The sequence below is a fragment of the Dama dama genome, chromosome 27 (assembly GCF_033118175.1).
Source record: "Dama dama isolate Ldn47 chromosome 27, ASM3311817v1, whole genome shotgun sequence".
In the NCBI taxonomy this organism is placed as follows: domain Eukaryota; kingdom Metazoa; phylum Chordata; class Mammalia; order Artiodactyla; family Cervidae; genus Dama; species Dama dama.
Genome location: NC_083707.1, coordinates 49,301,894 through 49,324,728, shown reverse-complemented (window position 1 = coordinate 49,324,728; position 22,835 = coordinate 49,301,894). Strand labels below are relative to the sequence as shown.

The 22,835-nt window shown below is 41.9% G+C and overlaps 1 protein-coding gene across 2 annotated transcripts in view; it reads left to right on the top strand.

The window, feature by feature from the left end:
* Positions 1-6,702: 6,702 nt before the first annotated feature.
* Positions 6,703-22,835, top strand: part of DYM (dymeclin) — a 372,695-nt gene continuing 356,562 nt past the window's right edge. The window contains exon 1 of one of the 2 annotated variants that reach the window (XM_061130629.1): positions 6,703-6,950. The gene's annotated coding sequence lies outside the window, so the exon portion shown is untranslated. Of the gene's footprint in view, positions 6,955-22,835 lie in introns of both variants that reach the window. The other variant, XM_061130628.1, reaches the window with a different exon arrangement.

Below are 22,835 nucleotides of genomic sequence, written 5' to 3'. Positions count from 1 at the left end.
ATGTCAGAGCCATTACAAAAAAAAAAGAGAGAGAGAGAGAGAGAGAAACATACACATCAATATCTCTGGTTTATATAGATTCAAAAATTCTCAACAGAGTACTAGAAAATTAAATTCAACAGCATATTGAAAGGATTACACACCACAAGCAAGTGGGCTTTATTTCTGGAATGCAAGAATGCTTCATCGTGTTGTCATAGAGCAGAAACCAACACAACTCTGTAAAGCAATTATCCTCCAATTAAAAATAAAATTTTAAAGAAGAATGGTTCAACACACAAAAATTGCTCAATGTAATATACCACATTGACAGAATAAAGGGGAAGAAACTCTACATCATCATTTCAAATGATGCAGAGAAAGCATTTGACAAAATTCAGCATCTTTTTATGATAAAACACTCAACGATCTAGAAATAGAAGGAAACCAATATAATAATACTATTCAGCCTTATAAAGAAGGGAGATCATGACTTGTGCTGCAACATGGACGAACCTTTTGGACATTACGCTAACTTAGCTTAATTGCTAAGTTGTGTCTGACTCTTCGCGACCCCATCGACTGTAGTCCACCAGGCTCCTCTGCCCACGGGATTTTCCAGGTAAGAATAATGGAGTGGGTTGCCATTTCCTTCTCCGAGGGGGCGGGGGGTATGGATCTTCGCCACCCAGGGATTGAACCTCGGTCTCCTGCATTGCAGGCAGATTATCAACTGAGCCACCAGGGAAGCCCCCCCAAATGTTTACTAAGTGCCTATAGGAGCCTTGGACTATGCCAATAAACAGAAAGTCCCTTCTTTAGGGAATTTACATTCCAGTAGCAAGGAGGCAAATAAACAGATAACTCTGCAATGTGTCAAGGGGTGAATAAAAGCGGTGCAGAAAGATGAAGAAGGGGAAAGGATGGATAGTGCTGGAATAGAGGACAGGAGGTGAGGGTTGGGAGGCATCCCTATTTTATGCAGGGTGGACAATATCACATTTGACCAGTCTTGGAGGAGATATGGGAGAAAGTCTTCACAGTAGTCTAAATTAATTATAATTTGTTTAACTTATTTAATTGTCTTCTACCTGAGGGCTGAAGAGTTGATGCTTTTGAACTGTGGTGTTGGAGAAGACTCTTGAGAGTCCTTTGGACTGTGAGGAGATCCAACCAGTCCATCCTAAAGGAAATCAGTCCTGAATGTTTATTGGAAGGATTGATGTTGAAGCTGAAACTCCAACACTTTGGCCACCTGATGCAAAGAGCGGACTCATTTGAAAAGACCCTGATGCTGGGAAGGATTGAAGGCGGGAGGAGAAGGGGACGACAGAGGATGAGATGGTTGGATGGCATCACTGATTCAAGACATGAGTTTGAGTAAACTCCAGGAGTTGGTGATGGACAGGGAGGCCTGGTGTGCTGCAGTCCATGGGGTCATGAAGAGTCGGACACGACTAAGCGACTGAACTGAACAGAACCAGAAACAAGGGCTTCCCTTGTGGTTCAGCTGGTAAAGAATCCGCCGGCAATGTGGGAAACCTGGGTTTGATCCCTGGGTTGGGAAGATCCCCTGGAGAAGTGAAAGGGTACCCATTCCAGTATTCTGGCCTGGAGAATTCCATGGACTATGTAGTCCATGGGGTCACAAAGAGTCGGACATGACTAAGCAACTTTCACTTCACTTCACTAGAATGTAAGTTTCTTGAAGGCAAGAAATAACACAGTTGATAACATCCCAGTGCCTAGAGTCATGTCTGGAATTTATATGGCATGCAATAAAATATTCATTACTAAAAAAAGGGGAAAGAGTGGTCCAAGCAGAGGGAACAGTAGGTATCTTAGGTCCTGACCTGCAAGTGTGCCAGGAGTACCTGCATGGAGGCCCTTCCAATTAGGTCTGACAGAGGCAAGTGGAGGTGAGATTAGAGGGGTGGGATGAGGTTGGGATTGAGGCATCTTGTAGGCCATTTAAATACTATTGGATTAAAAAAATTTTATTTATTTATTTTTTGGCTGCACTGGGTCTTTGTCACTGCGAGGGTTTTTCTCTATTTTCAGAGAGCTCGGGCTACTCTCTAGTTGCAGTGTGCAGGCTTCTCACTGCGGTGGCTTCTCATGTTGCTCTGTGGCTCCTGTGGTTCGAGGGTGTGAAGGCTTCAGTATTTGCAGTTTCCGGGCTCTAGAGCCCAGGCTCCATAGCTGGGGGGCACGGGCTTAGTTGCCCCATGGCACGTGGGAATCAGAGATGGAACCGTGTCTTCTCCTGCATTGGCGGGTAGATTCTTTACCGCTGAGCCTTCAGCAAAGCCCCCATGGTTTTGATTCTGAATGAGGTGAGAAGCCGCTGGAAGTCTTTTAGCAGGTGAGGGACATGGTCTGATTAATGGAGGTGGAGGGAGGGAATCATGTTTAGAGCTTCAGAGAAAATCAAGATTACAGAATAATCTCACTTTGAGATTTGCAGTATTATTTCATTCTTTGGGTAAACCTAGGAAAAGTTCCATCACTCCATAGCCATTTGATCATATTAGAAACCATTTACTACTGAAGGACCATGGTGGAATAATTTTTTCTTGTTGATTTGGTTCCGTTCTATTTGTTTTAATGCTAAAGGAAATCTCAATTTTGCCGGTATAAGTTTTACTAGTACGATGTTGAGGACTTCCCTGGTGATCCAGTGGTTAGGGCTGTGTGTTTTCACTGCGGTTCGTTGGTTCAGTCCCTTATCAGGGAACTAAGGGCTACTCTCTAATTGTGGCGCTTGGGCTTCTCATTGTGCTGGCTTCTCTCGTTGCTGAGCCCAGGCTCTAGGGCTCGAGGGCTTCAGTAGTTGCAGAAAGTGGCTCAGTAGCTGTGGCTCCTGAGTTCTAGAGTACAGGCTCAATAGCTGTGACATATGGTCTTAGTTGCTCCCCAGCATATGGGATCTTCCCGGATCAGGGATTGAACCTGTGTCTCCTGCATTGGCAGGCAGATTCTTTACCCCTGAGCCATCAGGGAAGCCCTATGCATTTTCTGTTTTATAGTTACTTTCTAAGTAGCATGGGCATTTGTACATTCCCAGACTGGGAATGTGTTGGCAAGATAGGTAGCCATTTGGGAGTTTTCTTTCAAATTTATTTTTATTTATTTATTGTTTTTTTTTTTTTTGATTCACTGCACGGCTTGTGGGAATCTTAGTTTCCTGACCAGGGATTAAACCCAGGTTCATGGCAGTGAAAGCCTGGGTCTTAAACCACTGGACCACCAGGTAATTCCTGGAAGTTTTCTTTTATTTATATTTTAAAACTTTTGAGTGTATTTGTTTTCTACTACTGCTACAAAAAAATTATCACACATATAGTGGCTTAAAACAACAAACATTATCTTACAGCTCTGTGAATAAAAAGTCTGACTCAGTCTCACTGAGCTGAAATCAAGGTATCAGCAAGACTGTGTCCTCTGAAGGCTCAGGGGATAATCTGTTTCCTTGCCTTTTCCAGATTCTGGAGGTCACTCCCACATCCTGTCTCTCATCATTTTCAAAGCCAGCAATGCCTGATCCTCACGTTGAATCACCTGATCTTCTGCCAGAGCCATATTTATGACTCACTTTTTCTGTCTCCCTCTTACTTTCTACTTTTGTGGTCACAATGGGCCCACTCTGATAATAAGGGATAATCTATTTTAAGGTCATCTGATTAGCAACCTTAACGTTATCTGTAACCTTAATTCCCCTTTGCCATGTAACCTAATATCTTCATAAGTTCTGGGGATTAGGATGTGGACATCTTCTCAGTTCAGTTCAGTCGCTCAGTTGTGTACGACTATTTGCGACCCCATGAATCGCAGTACGCCAGGCCTCCCTGTCCATCACCAACTCCCGGAGTTTACTCAAACTTATGCCCATCAAGTCAGTGATGCCATCCAACCATCTCATCCTCTGTCATCCCCTTCTCCTTCTGCCCACAATCCCTCCCAGCATCAGGGTCTTTTCCAATAAGTCAACTCTTCCCATGAGGTGGCCAAAGTATTGGAGTTTCAGCTTCAGCATCAGTCCTTCCAATGAACATCCAGGACTGATCTCCTTTAGGATGGACTGGTTGGATCTCCTTGCAGTCCAAGGGACTCTCAAGAGTCTTCTCCAACACCACAGTTCAAAAGCATCAATTCTTTGGCACTCAGCTTTCTTCACAGTCCAACTCTCACATCCATACACGACCACTGGAATAACCATAGCCTTGACTAGACGGAACTTTGTTGGCAAAGTAATGTCTCTGCTTTTTAATATGCTGTCTAAGTTGGTCGTAACTTTCCTTCCAAGAAGTAAGGGTCTTTTAATTTCATGGCTGCAGTCACCATCTGCAGTGATTTTGGAGCCCCCCCCAAAATAAAGTCAGCCACTTTTTCCACTGTTTCCCCATCTATTTGCCATGAAGTGATGGGACTGGATGCCATGATCTTAGTTTTCTGAATGTTGAACTTTAAGCCAATTTTTTCACTCTCTTTTTTCACTTTCAGCAAGAGACTTTTTAGTTCCTCTTCACTTTCTGCCTTAAGGGTGATGTCATCTGCATATCTGAGGTTATTGATATTTCTCCAGGCAATCTTGATTCCAGCTTGTGCTTCCTCCAGCTCAGCGTTTCTCATGATGTACTCTGCATATAAGTTAGATACGCAGAGTGACAATATGCAGACAGCCCTGATGTACTCCTTTTTCTATTTGGAACCAGTCTGTTGTTCCATGTCCAGTTCTAACTGTTGCTTCTTGACCTGCCCATAGGTTTCTCAAGAGGCAGGTCAGGTGGTCTGGTATCCCCATCTTTTTCAGAATTTTCCACAGTTTATTGTGATCCACACAGCCACACACATCTTCTAGGTGGCCATTATTCGAGCTGCCACATGGAATAATTTTAATTTTAGAGAACTGCAAAGTATAGATAGTTTCAGAATATCCTCTGCCCAGTTCCCTTAAATGTTAGTATCTTACTTAACCATTACACATTTGTCAAAACTAAGAAATTAACATTGGTTATCCTTAACTAAAGTCCAGACTTTATCTGGATTTCATCAGTTTTCCCACTATTGTTGTTTTTGGTTCCAGGATCCAATCCAAGATACGCCTTACATTTAGTGTGAGGGTTTTTATGGCTTTCTTGTTAGTGCTTCTGCACTAACTAGACACTGAAATAGTCAAGTCAGTCAAAGTTATTGTACTACTTGTGCAGGTAGTATTGAAAGTTGGTGACCAAGGATGATACTTTGCACATTACATCCACAATAAGTAGTTTTTAAAAGACTGCTACTCCAACTCATGCATTATATATTGTGAAAACCATTCCTATTATTATTCTCTGATTTATCATGTTTGCTTAGCAACATTATGACAATTGCCTATGAACACTGGTTTCTAGTGAAACTTTTATTTTAAGCTATACAAAAGATACAAAAGGGAGAGGATATTAAATCTCACAAACAGGATTGCCTGGAAGTAGAATAAGTTGCTTCTTGGTCTATAAGTCAGTTCTGAAGAGACACTCACAATTGTTGCTAGGTCATTTTGAGGTAGAACAGACTGTGTACTCTTTGTAGAGGCAAAATTCTAAAGTACTTTGAGGTTTATTTTGGTGCTTGACTCTCTTTTTGCTCCATAAATTTAATTAGCATGTAATTTATATATATATTGCAGACAAATTAGAAAACACATACGAAAAAACTATTTTTAATCATGCATGATCTTATTCCCCAAAGAGAATAATTGTTAATATTCTGTCTGCCTCTCCCCTCTTGGGAGTATATACATAAGTATTAAAAACATAATTTATTATCCAATTTTCAAAAATAAATGGAATAATACTATACATACTGTTTCTACTCCATGTATCATAAACACAGTAGCCATGGCATTATTTACAATGGCTGCATGGCGATGTCCACTTCTTTTCAGCTAGGCTCCCAGGTATCTTGTATTTTAGTATATTTTCTTGTAGTAATTCTGCAAATTCGGAGAACCTGCTGGCAATAAAAGCTGGAAAATTATATGTAAGACCTCTATAATACTTCAGTATATTGGCATATACTATTTATATTAAGGAAATAACACTGTTACCTATCTCACAGCGTTATTTGAAGAGATTAAGTATTTGACAGCACATAGAAAACAATCCATAATCTGAGTTGTTAATTACTATCATGACATTGACAAGCGTTCTATATGGGAAGTATAATCATAGTCTTGTATACATATTTCATATGAGAAAACTGGCTGGAGAGGTGAACTAAAGGCTTAGTGACATCAATCTGGTAACCTCATCTTATCTGACTACAAATTCCATGCTTTTGGCGCTGTACCATATCGACACTTTGTTATGTCGGACCTGTTCTTTCTGACAGGATGGCAGGCTGTCCCTGCTACCCGAGCTCCATCGAACACTATTTTCCTATTTCCCAAATTCTTCAGAGTCCTCCAAGGAACTGCTTGATTCTCAGATGACTATAGGGTTGGAATGAAAAGGGGCCTTTAGTAAACTTAAGTTCCCAGCACAAGCGCTGCGGGGTAAGCCGGGACGTCACCACGAGGGTGAGAAAGCTGAGCGGCGTCTCGGTTTTGCCACGTGGCTTTGCCGTTACCCTGGAGGCGCAGGCGGGCGGAGAAACGTCTAACGCCCCCCGCTCAGGACTACACTTCCCAGAAGCCCGCGCGCCGCACGCCAAGTGACCGCCGGCTGGCGCGCGCTGGGCCGTTCGGCCCCCAGCGGCGTTCTCCGCTTGCTTCTGTCTTCAGTCCCCGCCTCCGGGCCTCCGCCTTGACGCTGCCCGGGCCGGAGCCGAGCGGAGGAGCCGGAGCCGGAGCCGTGGAGACGTGGGAAACATGGAGGCTTGAGGCGGCGTGCGCCATCCCAGCTGCGGCGTGACAGAGGCTTGTCGTGTCCCCGCTGTTACCCGACCGTCTGTCCGTGCGCTGAAAGCGGATCTCCCCGCCGGCTGAGGCAGGTGGGCTGTGGCGCCGCCCCCCGGCCGCGCGGCCCTGGAAGCCGGGCGGGGCCGCCAGCCCCTAGTCAGAGCGGCTTTGGGAGCAGCCTCCCCTCCCCCGGTCGGGGCTGGGCCGAAGAGTTCCCCAGCCGTGCAGGGGCTGTGCCCGGGCCGGGAGAGCCGCCCCCCGCATCCAGGGTTCAGTGGCACTCGGCGCCGAGAAGTGAGGGGGTGTGTTAACCAAGCGAGTGGGTGGGGGCCGGCCTCAGTCTGTGTGGGCCACCGAAGAGCTAGTCGGTGATGAGGGAGGTGGGATTGAGGTGACCGGTGGGCGTGTGATGGCAGCCGAGCAATATTGATTTGAAGGGGGCGGACAAATTTTTATTGATGTAATTTACATACCATACAATTCACCCTTTAAAAGTACTATCGAAGTATAACTCTGTTTTTTTTTTTAACTCAGTGTATTTTTAAAAGCATAGTCACAGGGTTGTGCAGCTATCTTAATTTCAGAACATTTTTGTCACCCAAAAAAGAAACCTGTACCCATTAGAAGTCACTCCTTATTCTCCACTCCCCCTCTCCCTGTCAACTAGCGATTGTATTTTAACTGAAAGGTGAGAGGGTGGGAAGTTAGCTCGTCGAGTGTTTGTGAACAGTACTGGATTAACAGAGTTGATAGGATGAAAGTACTGAAATACAGAGAAGCAATGGGATGATTGTAATAGGGCCAGCAGAGGAGTGCGCAGGATAGACTTGCTAAGGGGGGGATTGAGTAGAATCCTTAGAAGAGGGAAGGTTGGAGGGAGAGACGTGTAGAGAGAAGGTGTGCTGAAAGAGATGAAAACGTGTGTGTAGGCGGTGGAAGAGGGACCCCGGAAGAAAGTTTGTGTGTGTATAACTGTGTGTCTGTGTGTGTGTGTTTAGAGCACCCTTTCAGAGGGAACCTGGCTTTGGGCGGATCAATTGACGGCTGAAGAGAGGAACTGGAGGTGGGAGGGAAGAGGATCTATGGGAATCGGTGAATGGTTGCTGCTGAGCTTGAAATTTACAAATAATGTAGATGTCTGAATGGTTATCCTGCTTTGTGTTGTTTGTCTTAGATAATTCTCTCTGCAACTCAGATATGAGCAAATATAACTCTTCCCATTCTGCAAATGAAGAATCAGTCTTTTAGCTGATAGGTGACTTCCTGAAACTCATTAGATTAGTAAATAAGGCAAAATGAGTGGGAATAAAATAGTAATTGATGCACGTGGATTAAGTGGCAGGAAATTGAGGTGGGGTAGATGTTATAGGAGGGCTTCCCAGATGGCTCTGGTAAAGAATCCACCTGCCAAGCAGGAAATGCAGGTGAAACTTGGGTTTGATTCCCTGGAGAAGAAAATGGTGACCACTCTTGGCTGGAGAATCCCACTGACGAGTCTGGTGGGCTACAGCCCATGGAGTCGTAAATGAGTTGGACACTACTTAGTGACTAAACAACAAATGTTACAGGAAGGAGTTTAAACTAGTCAACTATTAAATGTCCATATTATGATGATAAATAGGTCAAGGACTTTGTACTTTTTAATTTGGAAAAGTTCAACCTGGGCTAGTATAATATACCCCCATGTACCCATTACCCAGCTCTAACAGTAACTCAGGCTAATTTAATTTCATTTATGGCTCTGTCAATTCTTAGTCCCACTCCATTTTGTAAATATTTGAGTATATATCTCTAGAAGATTGAGTCACTCTTTTTAATATACCCACAATATGATTAGCATACACCCCAAATAATCTCTTTTATATTTTGAAGGACTTATTTTTTAAAATGTGGCGTCCATCTGATACTGAATAAGCAGTGCAAACATTTTGATGTTGACTTTCTGAAAAATACAGTATTGTTTCCAGATTTTTCCAGTCAATCCTGCTCTCCTGATGCTTCTATTTTCTTGGTTGATATGGTTCATCCTTCTATAGAAAGTTTTAAGAATTGTCACTTGGGCTGGCTTTTTAGTGGGTGGAGTTTTGTGAGAGCATGAGAAAAATAGAAGTGAACTAAACCACAAAATGCACAAATAACTGTTATCTCTGGTAATGCTTTAAGTATTTGGCCAGTTTGATTATGCTTCTCGCCTCTAGATGATTTCACATATTGTTAGAAGTTGTTTAATGTGTGTATGTTAGTTTTCTATGATTACTGTAACAAATCACAAATTTAGTGGCTTAAAACAATACAAACTTATTCTTTTTTTAAATTATTTATTTGGCTGTGCCGGGTCTTAGTTGTGGCATGCAGGACTTTCTGTCTACATTGCACCATGTGTGATCTTTAGTTGTGGTGTGCGAACTCTCAGTTGTGGCACATGGGATCTAGTTCCCTCTCCAGGGATGGGACCCCGGCATCCTGCATTGGGAGTACAAGAGTCCCAGCCACTGGACCGCCCGGGAAGTCCCCAGACTTATTCTTTTAAAGTTCTGTGTTTTAGAAGTCCAAAGTGGGTCTTAAGTTAGTTGGTTAAACCTGTCTTCCTTTTGGGAAGTTTCTAGGGGAGAATCTGTTTCCTTGCCTCTCCCAACCACATTCCTTCGTTTGTGACCCTCTTCATCTTCAAAACCAGCCGCATTGCATCTTTCTGTTACGCAGTTGATCTGACCACAACTGGGAAAGATTCTCCATTTTTAAGGATCTATGTGATTAGATCAGGTACACCTGGATAATTCAGGATAATTTCCCCCAACTCAAAGTCCTTAATTTAATGATTCCTGCAAAGTCCCTTTTGCTATGTAAAACACCAGAATCACAGGTTCCATAGATTAGGAGGTGGCCATCTTCGGGAATTGTTACTCTGCCTATCACAGTGTGTTCGGGGATACTTTGTTCAGTGATTTTGTTTGCTGTTACAAATGCAGTTTGTCATCTTTCACTTCATAAGATAATGGGCTTAGTGCTAGAGAGGACTGTTTCATTTTCCCTTTAGTGATGGTAAACGGATAATGTGGGAAGTGTCTGTGACATTTGTAGAGCGAGACCTTTAAAAAAAAAAGTGTAATAATGTGTAAAGTCTTTCTGTATTTCATTTCTGTCTTTTTCACATTCATGTTTTTTGAGCATTGCATACTTGTAATCAGAGTGTACATATAATGCTCAAGTCACAGGACACTCTGGGGCAGTGATGGTTCCCTGCCTGGAGTGAGAGACCAGGTGCTGTCTGTCCTGGTGGGTGATGGAGGCACCTCCAGTTCAATAGGAAGACAGAGGGAGAGAAAATTTTCAGGAGGAACCAACTACTGTGAGAGTTGGGCTCGAATTCCCTTCCAGGATTTTCCTTAATGTGACTCAGCTGCATGGTTGTGGGCCTGAAAAGCAGAGGAGCAAGATGGCCTTTGCTGCTCTTCCTTTCCCAGGCTGTGGAGAAGATGCTGAAACTTCTCGGTGGAGGTTTCAGGAAGTCCTGTTTCTTTCTTTCTTTTTTTTTTTTTACTTTTTTCCTACCAGGTTCCTCCATCCCTGGGATTCTCTAGGCAAGAGTACTGGAGTGGGTTGCCATTTCCTTCTCCAATGCACGCATGCATGCTAAGTCACTTCAGCCATGTCCGACTCTGTGGAACCCCATGGACAGCAGCCCAGCAGGCTCCTCTGTCCACAGGATTCTCCAGGCAAGAATACTGGAGTGGGTTGCCATTTCCTTCTCCAGGAAGTCCTGTTTCTTGAGGGGGTTCCACTTTCCAGCTTAGCTCTCAGGGTCTTAACTGCCTCTGAGTTTGAAGGTCCTGTCTCTCTGATGGTGGTGTGTTTTAGCTTACCGCTAAGCTAAATATAATGAAAATATAATAATATTAATAGGTAATAATTACTTATTAATAAGTATAATGGGAATCATTAAATATCTGTGCCTATCTTTAAGCTTATTTTCCCTAGTAAGATTCTTAGTTGAGCTTAATGCTCTGAACTTCTTAAAAGCTGCTTGCAGTTTTAAGTGATCCTCGTGTTGGTCTGTTCCTAGATGAAGTAATTTAGTAGGACTGAGAACAAGTTTACATAGCTCTTATTTGCTACTGACTTTTTGTTTTCATTCTTTTAGGAAAGTTTGGTCAATAGTTTTTGATGTCTTCTCTAGTTTTTAGCATTGTTTTAAAAATTCAGACACCAGGCAAGGGGTGGGGATGGGTGAAATGGGTTAAAGTGGTCAAAAGATGCAGACATCCAGTTATAAAATAAATCATCTAGGAATGTAATGTGCAGTGTGGTGACTGTAGTCAATAATACTGTATTATATGTTTGAAAGTTGCTAAGAGTAGATCTTGAATTTCTCATTACAAGAAAAAAATTAACTGTTTATGGTGGTAGATGTTAACTAGACTGATTGTGGTGATGATTTTGCAATACAGTATTTGTTGTTGTACACCTGAAACTAATATAATGTTATATGTGAATTATATCTCAATTGAAAAATGCAGGCCCCCAAAGTGACTGTAACTCTCCGATAAGGTCATTGGGGAAAAAAAAAAACCAAACATTTTTTGGTATGTAATATGACTGATAATAAATTTCTTTTTTAGATTGAGTCAGTCACTGAATCTTGACAATTATTCCTTCAAAATATCTCTTGCAACCCTCCACCTTAGAATATTTTCAGAGCCTCCTGTGTCAGTCAAGATTTGATTTGGCTATACATGCAAATACTAGCTTAAACATATCATTACTTTGTTTCTTATGTAAAAGAAGTCCAGAGGTAGACAATTCAAGGCTGATACGGTGGCTCTACTGTCATTAGGGTGCTGTGCTTAAGTCATGTCTGACTTTGTGACCCTACAGACTATAGCCCACCAGGCTCCTCTGTCCATGGGATTTTCCCAGCAAGAATACTGGAATGGGTTGCCATTTTCTCTTCCCAGTCTAGGGATTGAACCCATATCTCCTTTGTTGACAGGCAGATTGTTTACCACTGAGCTGCCTGGGAAGCCCACTGTCATTAGTGACCTATCCTCTTTTCCAGCTTCTCACCTTATCATCTCTAGGGTACAGCCCTTGATTTCTGTGTCCAGATGGTAATTTATGGCTTGTCAGATAAATGATCTGACACCCACAAGATGGTCATGGACTAGAGGTTCAGTTCAGTAGCTCAGTCGTGTCCGACTCTTCATGACCCCATGAACTGCAGCGCGTCAGGCCTCCCTGTCCATCGCCAGCTCCCGGAGTCCACCGAAACCCATGTCCATTGAGTCAGTGATGCCATCCAACCACCTCATTCTCTGTCGTCCCCTTCTCCTCCTGCTCTCAATCTTTCCCAGCATCAGGGTCTTTTCAAATGAGTCAGCTCTTCGCATCAGGTGGCCAAAGTATTGGAGTTTCAGCTTCAGCATCAGTTCCACCAATGAACACCCAGGACTGATCTCCTTTAGGATGGACTGGTTGGATCTCCTTGCAGTCCAAGGGACTCTCAAGAGTCTTCTCCAACACCACAGTTCAAAAGCATCAATTCTTTGGCATTTAGTTTTCTTTATAGTCCAACTCTCACATCCATACATGACCACTGGAAAAACCATAGCCTTGACTAGATGGACCCTTGTTGAAAAAGTAATGTCCCTGCTTTTCAATATGCTGTCTAGATTGGTCATAACTTTCCTTCCACGGAGTAAGCGTCTTTTAATTTCATGGCTACAATCACCATCTGCAGTGATTTTGGAGCCAAGAAAAATAAAGTCAGCCACTGTTTCCACTGTTTCCCCATCTATTTGCCATGAAGTGTTGGGACCGGATGCCATGATCTTAGTTTTCTGAATGATGAGCTTTAAGCCAACTTTTTCACTCTCCTCTTTCACTTTCATCAAGAGGCTCTTTAGTTCTTCTTCACTTTCTGCCATAAGGGTGGTGTCATCTGCATATCTGAGGTTATTGATATTTCTCCCGCCAGTCTTGATTCCAGCTTGTGCTTCCTCCAGCCTGGCATTTCTCATGATGTACTCTGCATATAAATTGAATAAGCAGGGTGACAGTATACAGCCTTGACATACTCCTTTTCCTATTTGGAACCAGTCTGTTGTCCCATGTCCAGTTCTAACTGTTGCTTCCTGACCTGCATAGATGTAGATATTTTGAAATCATCAATATACTGGGGAGGAGTTCACTAGTTTAGAAGACTGAGAGATAGGTGCAATATTATGGTTACAGTGGGCATAGTAGAAGAAATGCCCTTTAGTAAAGTTTCCCCTTCGGGCATCAGCTTGCTTTCTGGCCTTTTTTGCTTCCCTCCCTATTCTAGCCATGTTGAGCTTTCAGTTCCTGGAATGGACCCTGTCTGTTTTGCCTAATCCTAGGCCTACTCCCAGGCTTTTCTCCTTACTTTGAACCCCTGCACCCAACCAGGCCAGTCCTTCAGGTCTTAGCTTTTTATGGCATGACCTCTGGGAAGCTTTCACTGAGTCTTGGATAGTTGCCATATTATAATTTTTTGTTGGTTTGTCTGTATCTCATACTCAGCTGTAAATAAAATCCATCTTTCCCAGTTTTAGCCTTAGCTCTTAGTATTAGACTGGCCACATGGTGGGCACTCACAAAATACAGAGTCGTGCTTCCATAACCAGTATGATGGATCTTAGGTATTGCTAGTTTGTTTGTTCAGCCCTGCAACTCTTCTTTGATATTGGCATTTTGAGTTGTTAATATGAATCAGTGATTGTGAAATAGTAAAGCACATTCTGTCCAATTTAGGAGAGTTAATTGACTCCAATTAAGAGTTAATACTTAAAGCAACACTTGCGGATTGTTAGGAAAGGTAAATTATAATAATATATAATATTATTTATATTTTATATAAAATATTTTATAATAATTTATAATATTGTAAAAGATCAACAGTCCCATGTCTTACCTACTATCCTTTTTAGTGTGGTTCCTGGAGACAACTACTTTTAACTATGTTTGGAAGTAATATGTCTAAATGACTATATTGTGATTTATCAATTTTAGGTAATATCTCTTGACTCCTGTTATGGTAGAAGAGGTCCTTTCCTTCTCCTATCCCACTTCCAGCCCTTTTGGTGTGGAAACTTAAGAATTGGTGCTTAGCGTTTCCACTATTATGACTGCATAAATGTCACTGCTGAGCTGAGTTTACCTTGTTTTCCCGCCCCCAACTCTACTTTATGTTTCTATGAGCACATTACTGATTTTTACCAAATATGTGGAAGGACCTGTGGGGATTGGAATCCAGGAAACTTACGCAAGACGTTACTCATTACTCTGGCTACTGCTGTTGCCATGAGCAGTGAGTTGTTTTTCATCCCTGTCCCAGAGGCTTCACTGTCTTTGTTGGTGCACAGGTAAAGTACAACTCCAGATCTTCGTGGTTCCCGACTTGACAGTGTCTTGAACGAAGGCTCCTCTCTTTTGTTCATACTTTCGGTTTGGAACTCCTGTTACTAATCTATTAAGACCTTCTAAATGGCTCTTATTATTTTTTTGTGTCCTGTTTTCTATTTGTCTTCTTGTTCCTTTTTAAGAAAATATTTATTTGTGTTAGGTTTGGCTGTGTCCAGTCCTAGTTGTGGCGCGATGGGATCTTCGTTGGAACCCCCTGTTGCGGTGTGCAGGCCTCTCTCCAGCTGCAGTGCGTGGGCTCAGCAGTTACAGCATGCGGGCTTAGTTTCCTTGTGGTCTGTGGGATCTTAGTTTCCCGACCAGGGATTGAACCTGTGTCCCCTGTGTTGAAAGGCAGATTCTTAACCACCGGACCACCAGGAAAGTCCCTTGTCTTCTTATTCTTGATTATGGGTGTTTCCTTGACCTTATATTCTGTCTATTGAGTTTTTAAATCAATTTTTAATGTCAAGTTTCTTTTCTTGTTTATTTCCTTGACATCTTGTTCTTGGTTTATGGGAATAGTGTGGCACAGTGGTAAAGAGCATGGTTTCTGCACCTAGACTGCCATGGTCTGAAACCTGATCTGTCACTTTCTAACTCTGACGTCTTGGTCTTGGGCATGTCACTTAACTTTTCTTTGCCTCAGTTTATTCTTCTAGGCTCAGAGTTGGCAGACATTTTGTCTAAAGGGCCAGATCATAAAAATTAGGCTTTGTGGACCCAGAGGCAAAATGAAGAACATTATGTAGATACTCACATAACAAGGAAGAAAAAATTTCTACAAGTGTTTATTGATGAAGTTAAAAATACAGTGCTAATAATGGTTGAGAACTGTTTTTGCTAAGAGAGGTTTGCTAATGAGAGGAATGAAATTTCTTTTGGGGAAGAAGGGATACCATATTACTTAGTTGGAGTTCTGAGTTACTGTTTCCTATCATCAGAATTTATCACAGATGTTCATATCTAATGCTGATGTGTAATGAGATTTTCTGTATTTCATCTTTGAATATACCTTTTTGTTATTGTTGTTTAGTAACTAAGTTGTGTTCAACTCATTTGTGACCCCATAGATTGTAGCCTGCCAGTCTCCTCTGTCCATGGGATTTCCCAGGCAACAGGTAAGTATTGCCAATGGCTTCCCTGTTGTCTCAGGGGTAAAGAATCCACCTGCCAATACAGGAGACCTGGAGCCACGGGTTCAATCCCTGGGTCAGGAAGATCCCCTGGAAAAGAAAGTGGCTACCCACTCCAGTATTCTTGCTTGGGAAATCTCATGGACAGAGGAGCCTGGCCGGCTGTTGTCCATGGGGTCTCAAAGAGTCAGACATGACTTAGAGACTAAACAACAAATATTGCCAAAAACTGACATCAATTTATGAGCATATATATAACTTTTTGGCCACACTGCATGGCTGGTGGGATCTTAGTTCCCCAGCCAGGTATTGAACCTGGGTCCCTGGCAGTGAAAGTCCAAGTCTTAACCACTGGGCTGCCAGGAAATTGCCTGTGTGGTTTTGACACAGTGAGTGAATGGCTTAGAAGGCATCTGTAGAGTTACATGAGGCTCGTGTCTGGCGTTTGCCCTTCAGTGAGGCACTCTGCGGGGGCCTGACCAGTCCTGGCCGGGATCAGGTGGGCACTCTGTGTTGCGCAGTAAGATGGCTTTTGAAATGTGGAAAGGACTTGTGTACCTGCACTGAGGTCTGAGAAATGCTATTGGAAGTGTAGTTTGACTTTGAAAAATTTATCTACTGCAGACTTGTGTGGGATTGGAGATTTCTGACAGCATCAGAAGTGTGTAAAACAGCTTGCTGTTACTTGTGATTCACACAATGTCAGTTAATTTTACAGATCAGTGCTGTTGGCCTTCTAATTTTAGATTGAATTCATTGAGAAATGTTATTAAATCTGCAGCAAAAACTAATTTCCAAAGCCATTCAGTGTTTAATAACAGTGGTTGAAGGGGGTTCTTCTTGTTCAGAACAATTTCAGTCTCAACCCTGAGCTTGAAAAATTTTAAGTAAAACTGTACCGTTGCTAAGCCATTGCATTGTTGCATGGTAGAACGTATCAGGATATTCAACTTTTATTTCTAGAAAAACTTTATGGAATTGATGATAGTTAAGTTCATGAGAGTGGATGAAGTTAACTATTGTCACTCCTGGTTCAATAACAAGATAGATTCAAATATTTTATATAGAGTATTCTGCTCATATAATGAATAGGCTTTAAACACTTTGCATTTAAAAAAATATTTAATTTACTTAAAAATAGAAATACTAAATCTACATGTTAGTATAAATAACATGTTTTTGGAAAAAAGGTGTTTATTTTCCAAAGTAAAACAAAAGTTTGTAAACACCTTGCATTTTCACAAGGTTTGTAAACTTGTCCAGGTGAGTTTTTTTACCGCTCCACACGTTTGCCACCATCTGTTGTTATTCATCTTAGCAAATTTCACTTCAGGTTGTACTGAATTACTATCTTTTCAATTATTTTGGAAACCATTCATGGCTGTAGTTGTTCTGTACAGACTGTTCTTTGAGCAGTTATTCTCACTGAAAGACAAGTCTTAAGGATGTTTTGTTTTTTCTGGACACGTTGCTTTGTCTGCTGTAATCAAACACGGGTTAACTCATGATTGGTGAATGACTTGCCTTGCTTGGTTAACAGATGAACCATTTGGAATCTTACTCAGTTGTAGCCTCATTTTCATTTTTTTTATTTTTGAGAAGGCATTTTGCTTGTGGTGAAATGATCTGACATTTTCAAATTTTCCTGATTGTTGTTCTGATGAGTTGGGAGTGAGTGCTCTGTGGTGGGGCAGGTCATGTTGGTAATGTCTTCCCATCTTGTGTTATGACATAGCTATGATGCTTTTACATGATAAACGTAGTACTTCAGCATCTAATTAAATATTCATTTTATTTACCTACCTGTTTGGCTGCACTGAGTCTTAGTTGCTACATGCAGGATCTTTAGTTGCAGCATGTGGGATCCTAGTTCTCTGCCTAGGGATTGAACCCAGGCCCCCCGCATTGGGAGCAAGGAGTCTTAGCCATTGGACTACCAGGGAAGACCCTTCAGCATCTAATTAGATTTAAAAAAAAAAAATCTACACTCCTCTGTGACTTAAAAGTGTGACTTCGTGGGACTACCCTGGTGGTCCAGTGGTTAAGAATCTGTGCTTTCACTGCAGAGGGCATGGGTTCGATCCCTGGGCAGGGAACCAAAACCCCACATGCTGTGCCAAAAAAAAAGGGGGAACTATGAATGCATATCAAACACTAGAAGATAAAACAGAAATTACAAAAAAAGAAAAAAACATGACTTCAGAGTCTGCTTTGTTCTTGTTGTGATATGCGAGCTACCCACTGGTAATTTAAAATGTTGAAGTATGACAGTATGCCTGACGCCTGATAGGCTGTCGTTGTCACGTGTCATCGAGATTTGTTGTGCCCTGAGTAGCGGTATAAAGTACCAAACGCAGTCGTCCTCCTCACAACTCAACTCTGTCGTTATATCGCGAAGCAGATTTAGACAATTGTAAACAAATGACCGTGGCTGTGTTCTCATCGAATTTTATTTGTCGACACAGAAGTTTTAATTTCATATGATTTCCACATGTCACAAAATACTGTTTTTTTCTTGACTGCTTAAAAATGTAAAAATCATGCTTCATGCAGCAGGCTGGATTTAGCACTTGGGTCATAATTTGCTGACCCATGACCTAGGATAAGTACTATTAGTACTTACCTCAAAGGTTGTGGTGTGGGTTAAACAGCTCAATGTGTGTCTAGCACTTTGAATAGGACCTGGGGATATGGTAAATGCTGTGTAAATCTTTGCACTTGTTATTATTTTTATTATCTCCTTGCAGATATTATTTTAAAATTTTTCCCTTAGAATCACCTGTTTTCTGATTAATTTCTTTGGTTTGTTACTGTTATTATTTATTTATTTTCAGATTGGAGGCTTTCCTCTCACAAGTTTAATCATTTTTGGTGGCCCATTCTTAATTAAGATCAAGACTCCCAGCATTGATTGGAAGCTGTGTGTGTGAGCAGATTGTGGTGACTGGTGGATGGTAGGCGGCAAGCCAGCTTTTTAAATGGGGGAAATCCCATATGTCTCTTTCTTTTCCCCTGGTTCCACCTTCCATTTCTTTTAGGAAGAACCCTCCTGTCTCCTGCCTGGGAGGCTGGGAAACCTGCTGGTGTAGCTCTGCAGCAAGCCCACCTGAAGGTCACTCCCCTGTTTTCATCCTCTGCCTCGTTACTGTCTCCAGCCTTGGCTTCAGAGTCCAGAGTCTCTCCAGTCAGATTTCCGCAGAGCGCGTACACATGATTGCCTACTGGGGTGGGTGGTGGTGGGGGAGCGGGGGGAGACTCGCAGACTTGAGCCCCGGCCTTGCCCTGTCTTTCATGGGGCCCTTCTCAGTTCTTTTGCCTTCCCAGCGTTCCGTGGGGTGATTGGCTTGCTTCTTGTTAGCATCTCCTTTGGCAGGCAGGTATGCTGGGGATATCCTCAGCTCTGCCAGTTCAGTCACTGCCTCTCTGTCACCTTTTCGTCTTTCACACTTCCTCTGATCTTACACTTGTAGGCTTAAATCTTTTTATTTTCATTACTCTCATTTCATGGTAGTGGAATACCCAACTGTACTTAACTCAATATAGCACTTGAAACATAGTAACCTTGAAGAGAATGTTCCATTACTTGGACTAATGGCACTTGTGGTGTTTCACATGTCCTTTGGCCAGTGATTGCTGCCCACTGTTTCTCTGGACTCTTGTTTCAGGGATGAGGTTTTGCCTTAAAGTCTGTTGTGTGCAAATGTGTGTGTGTATGTATATGCACATATGTACATTCTGGAATATAGTTTATGATTTATGGAGTCTCAGCCTCAGTTGGGACAGAGTGCACCTAGCATGTTATTTGCATGTTTTGAGGGTGTTAGGACAGAACTTGGTGAATCAGTTTGTATAGAAGAGGAGATTTACTTTTTATGTGAAGAACTCGCCTGCCAGTGCAGAAGACGTAAGAGACGTGAGTTTGATCTCTGGGTCTGGAAGATACCCTGGAGGAGGGCGTGGCAACCCACTCCAGTATTCTTTGCCTGGAGAATCCCATGGGCAGAAGAGCCTGGTGGGCTGCACTCCATAGGGTTGCAAAGAGTTGGACACGACTGAAGCAACTTAGCATGCATGCACATGTATCACATATTTCACAAATTAAATGCAAAATATTGAGCATATCATTTCTTGTTCAGAGTATTGTTTTCACTCATGATAGTAAAGCTGACTAGAGGAAATAACTGATCAGAAAATACTGAAAGGCAGTATTATATGAGAGTGAGACAGCAGACCACGGTGTAGTTAAATTAACTATGAAAAGGGAAAAGGTAGTTGCTCAGTCATGTCCAACTCTTTGTGACACCATGGACTGTAGCAGGCCAGGCTCTTCTTTTCATGGAATTCTCTAGGCAAGAATATTGGAGTGGATTGTTATTTCCTTCTCCCAAATTAACTATGGTAGGTAGTTTAACTTGGCAGTTAAATTCCAAATGAGTGGTGAAGCTAATGTGCACCCTTGGACTAGAGAAAAGAGAGTGCTCCTGCTATGTTTAGTGACTAGGGTTTCAGGTGCTGTGGGACAGGTGTGCTGGGGGAACGCGGGTGTGGAAGGCCGGAGCAGAGGAGTGAATGAACACCCTCAGTGTTGAGAACAGGCCTGCCTTCCTTTGTTTTGGTTCTTATTTGCAAATTGGGGTTCACGCACTGCTTGTATCAAAATCACTGTGGATGCTTTTTAGAAAATGTAGATGCCTGGGCTCTACCCTGACATTCTGAATCTTTGAAGCATAAGTATTTGCATTTTTAGCCTCATGCTCCACCGGTGTTTTTTACGTACCTTTAAGTTTGAGAAGGACTGGTTTGGAGGATGGTTGGAAATAAAGTTAGAATGTGAGCTTTCAAACTATGGAAGGTCTTGAATGTCGGTACTGGGTTTTTCAGGTAATGAAGAATCTTTGAATATTTTTTGAGCTGGTGAGTGAAGTGGTGGAAGTGGTAACTTCACTAATATTAAAAATAGGTTTAATCTTTTTCCTTGGCCGACCCTACCCTGAGCCAGGGCCTTTACTGCGTGCTTTGCATGCATCATATTGCTTCATCCTCAGAAAATCTTAGAGGTTGTAAGTATTGTTGTTTTCTTGTGAAGCAGTGGGGTTTGATAAATGGTAAAATGGAGATTCAGACTGATTATTCAGGCTTAGCAGGGTCTATCACACACTAGAACCTCTGGTCTTAATTTCAATGCTGGACTGAACTTCCTGTGTTTTAAGGATTTATGTAGTAGTGAAGTGTGTAGAGTGAATCAAAATAGAGAGATGGGAAGCAAAGAAATCACAATATTCTTGCGCTAAATCCTGTGAGATTGAAGAAGCCTGGTCCCGAATGGAGGCAGCAGGAAGATCAAGAGATTTGTTTAAAAGATGACATGGAGAATTGTGGGTATTGTAGCAGAACCCACAGAACTTGGTGATGTTTTTGGGGAGTCACCCTAGTAAAGTGGTAAAGACCAGGGACCCTGGACTTAGCCTAGGTTCCAGTCCTGCCTTTGCTACTTAGTATGTCTGGGATCTCACGTGTTTGGTAAATTACTTAACTTGTCTGTGCCTTAGTTTCCTCATCTGTAAAATGAGAGAACTGTGCCTGCCTTTCAGATTTGTTCCTGGGGACTGGATGAATCGGCGAGTGTGAAGCACATCGTGTGAGTCAGTCTGCTACTTGTGCCGCTGCTTGTGTGATTCCTATGCAATTATGTGGCTTCTTGGAATAACTCATTGTAATACTTATTAAATGTGTTATAATAATTTATTGACAGATTTGTCTCTCACACCAGGATTTGAGTCCATTAATGGCAGGGACCTGGTTTTACTTCTTTTTTCATTTTCAGTAGCCATCATACCACCTACATTTATAGTAAGTGTGTAATAAGTGTGTGTGGAATATACGCTTGGGTATGTGAGTGAGATAACTTGAACCGAGAATGCTGATAACTTTGACAAGGAATAGTGAAGGGGTTCCTTGTTTTAGGGGACAAATGTTAAATTCTACTTTAAGATTTTTGATGATAGCAAGACATCAAATTGCAATGTTCAATAAGTAGAGATTTATGCTTGGGTTTTGACTGAGAAGTCAAGATAAAATATTAGTTCTGGTGCCACTCAATAGAGTTTAAAGCACAAACCAGAAGCACATAAAGATCCTTCCTGAAGGACAGCAGAGAAGGAGAACAATCCCTTTTTTTCACTTTACATGTTTCTGGTTTTTAAAAAGAGTCAAGCAGTATAGGAAGACATAATGTGAAAACTCCCTTTCCTCCAAATTTCCAGTCCCATTCTTCAGAGGTAACCTGTCTTGGACCATTGCTTATGTTTCTTCCAGAAATTATCTAGTCTGTATAAGAATTTACATGTTTTTTTAAAAATAATGGGATTTTACTATATGAGCTGTTCTGTGTCTTTGTGTTTGCTTTTACTGATATTTGCCATATTTGGGATCTCTTTACACATTAACACATAAGGTCTACCTCATTCTTTTCAGTGGCTACATTGTATTCCATATGTGCTTATTCCATATTGTAATTAATCTCCAGATGATGGTCATTCCGGTTTTATTGACAGCTTGCTATTCCAAATGATTAACTTCTGGATGTATAGAACTTGTCAACTTGTATGAATTTACCAAAACCAAAATTTTGGCATACTTAAAAATTTGACATGTTGCCAAATACTTAACGCATTAATGGTGGGGGTGCCTGTTTCCTTACTACTCTCACACTGCGGTTAAGGCTTTGTTTTTTAACCTTTACTAATCTAAAGGGTAAAAATGATGCTTTGCTGTTTTAATTAGCATATTTTATTCCTCATTTATACTGAAGATCTTCTAATATATTTATTAGCTGTGAGACCTTGGCTATTTCAGGAAGTTTTTTTTTTCTTTTGAGTACTGTCTCTTTAGGAGGTGCTTTAGGTTACCTAGGGATATCAAGATATAAAGCCTAATTCATGCTTCTCAGGAATAATCTACCTTGGGAGATACATCATATATACTCCAGAACAATGACATTTAAAGGTAGTTTAACGGGCACTTCAGGCTAGAGTAGTGGGAAGAGGAGACTGGTTTTGAGCAAGAGTGGCATCAGTTTTACACGTTAAGATTGAGTTACTGATTACATTAGAGTCCCTGGTAGCTCAGCTGGTAAAGAACCCACCTGCAATGCAGGAGACCTGGGTTGGGAAGATTCCCCTGGAGGAGGGCATGGCCACCCACTCCACTCTTCTTGCCTGGAGAATCCCCATGGACACGGGAACTTGGTGGGCTACAGTCCATGGAGTCACAAAGAGTCGGACACGACTGAGCAACTAAACACAGAACTGACTGCATTGCATTAAACAGAGGTCTACTAAAGGCGTCAGCGCACCGCCTGTGTCTAGTGTAGGTTTCTCAAGGAGCACTGTTACCCACACAATTGCTGGATGTGTATA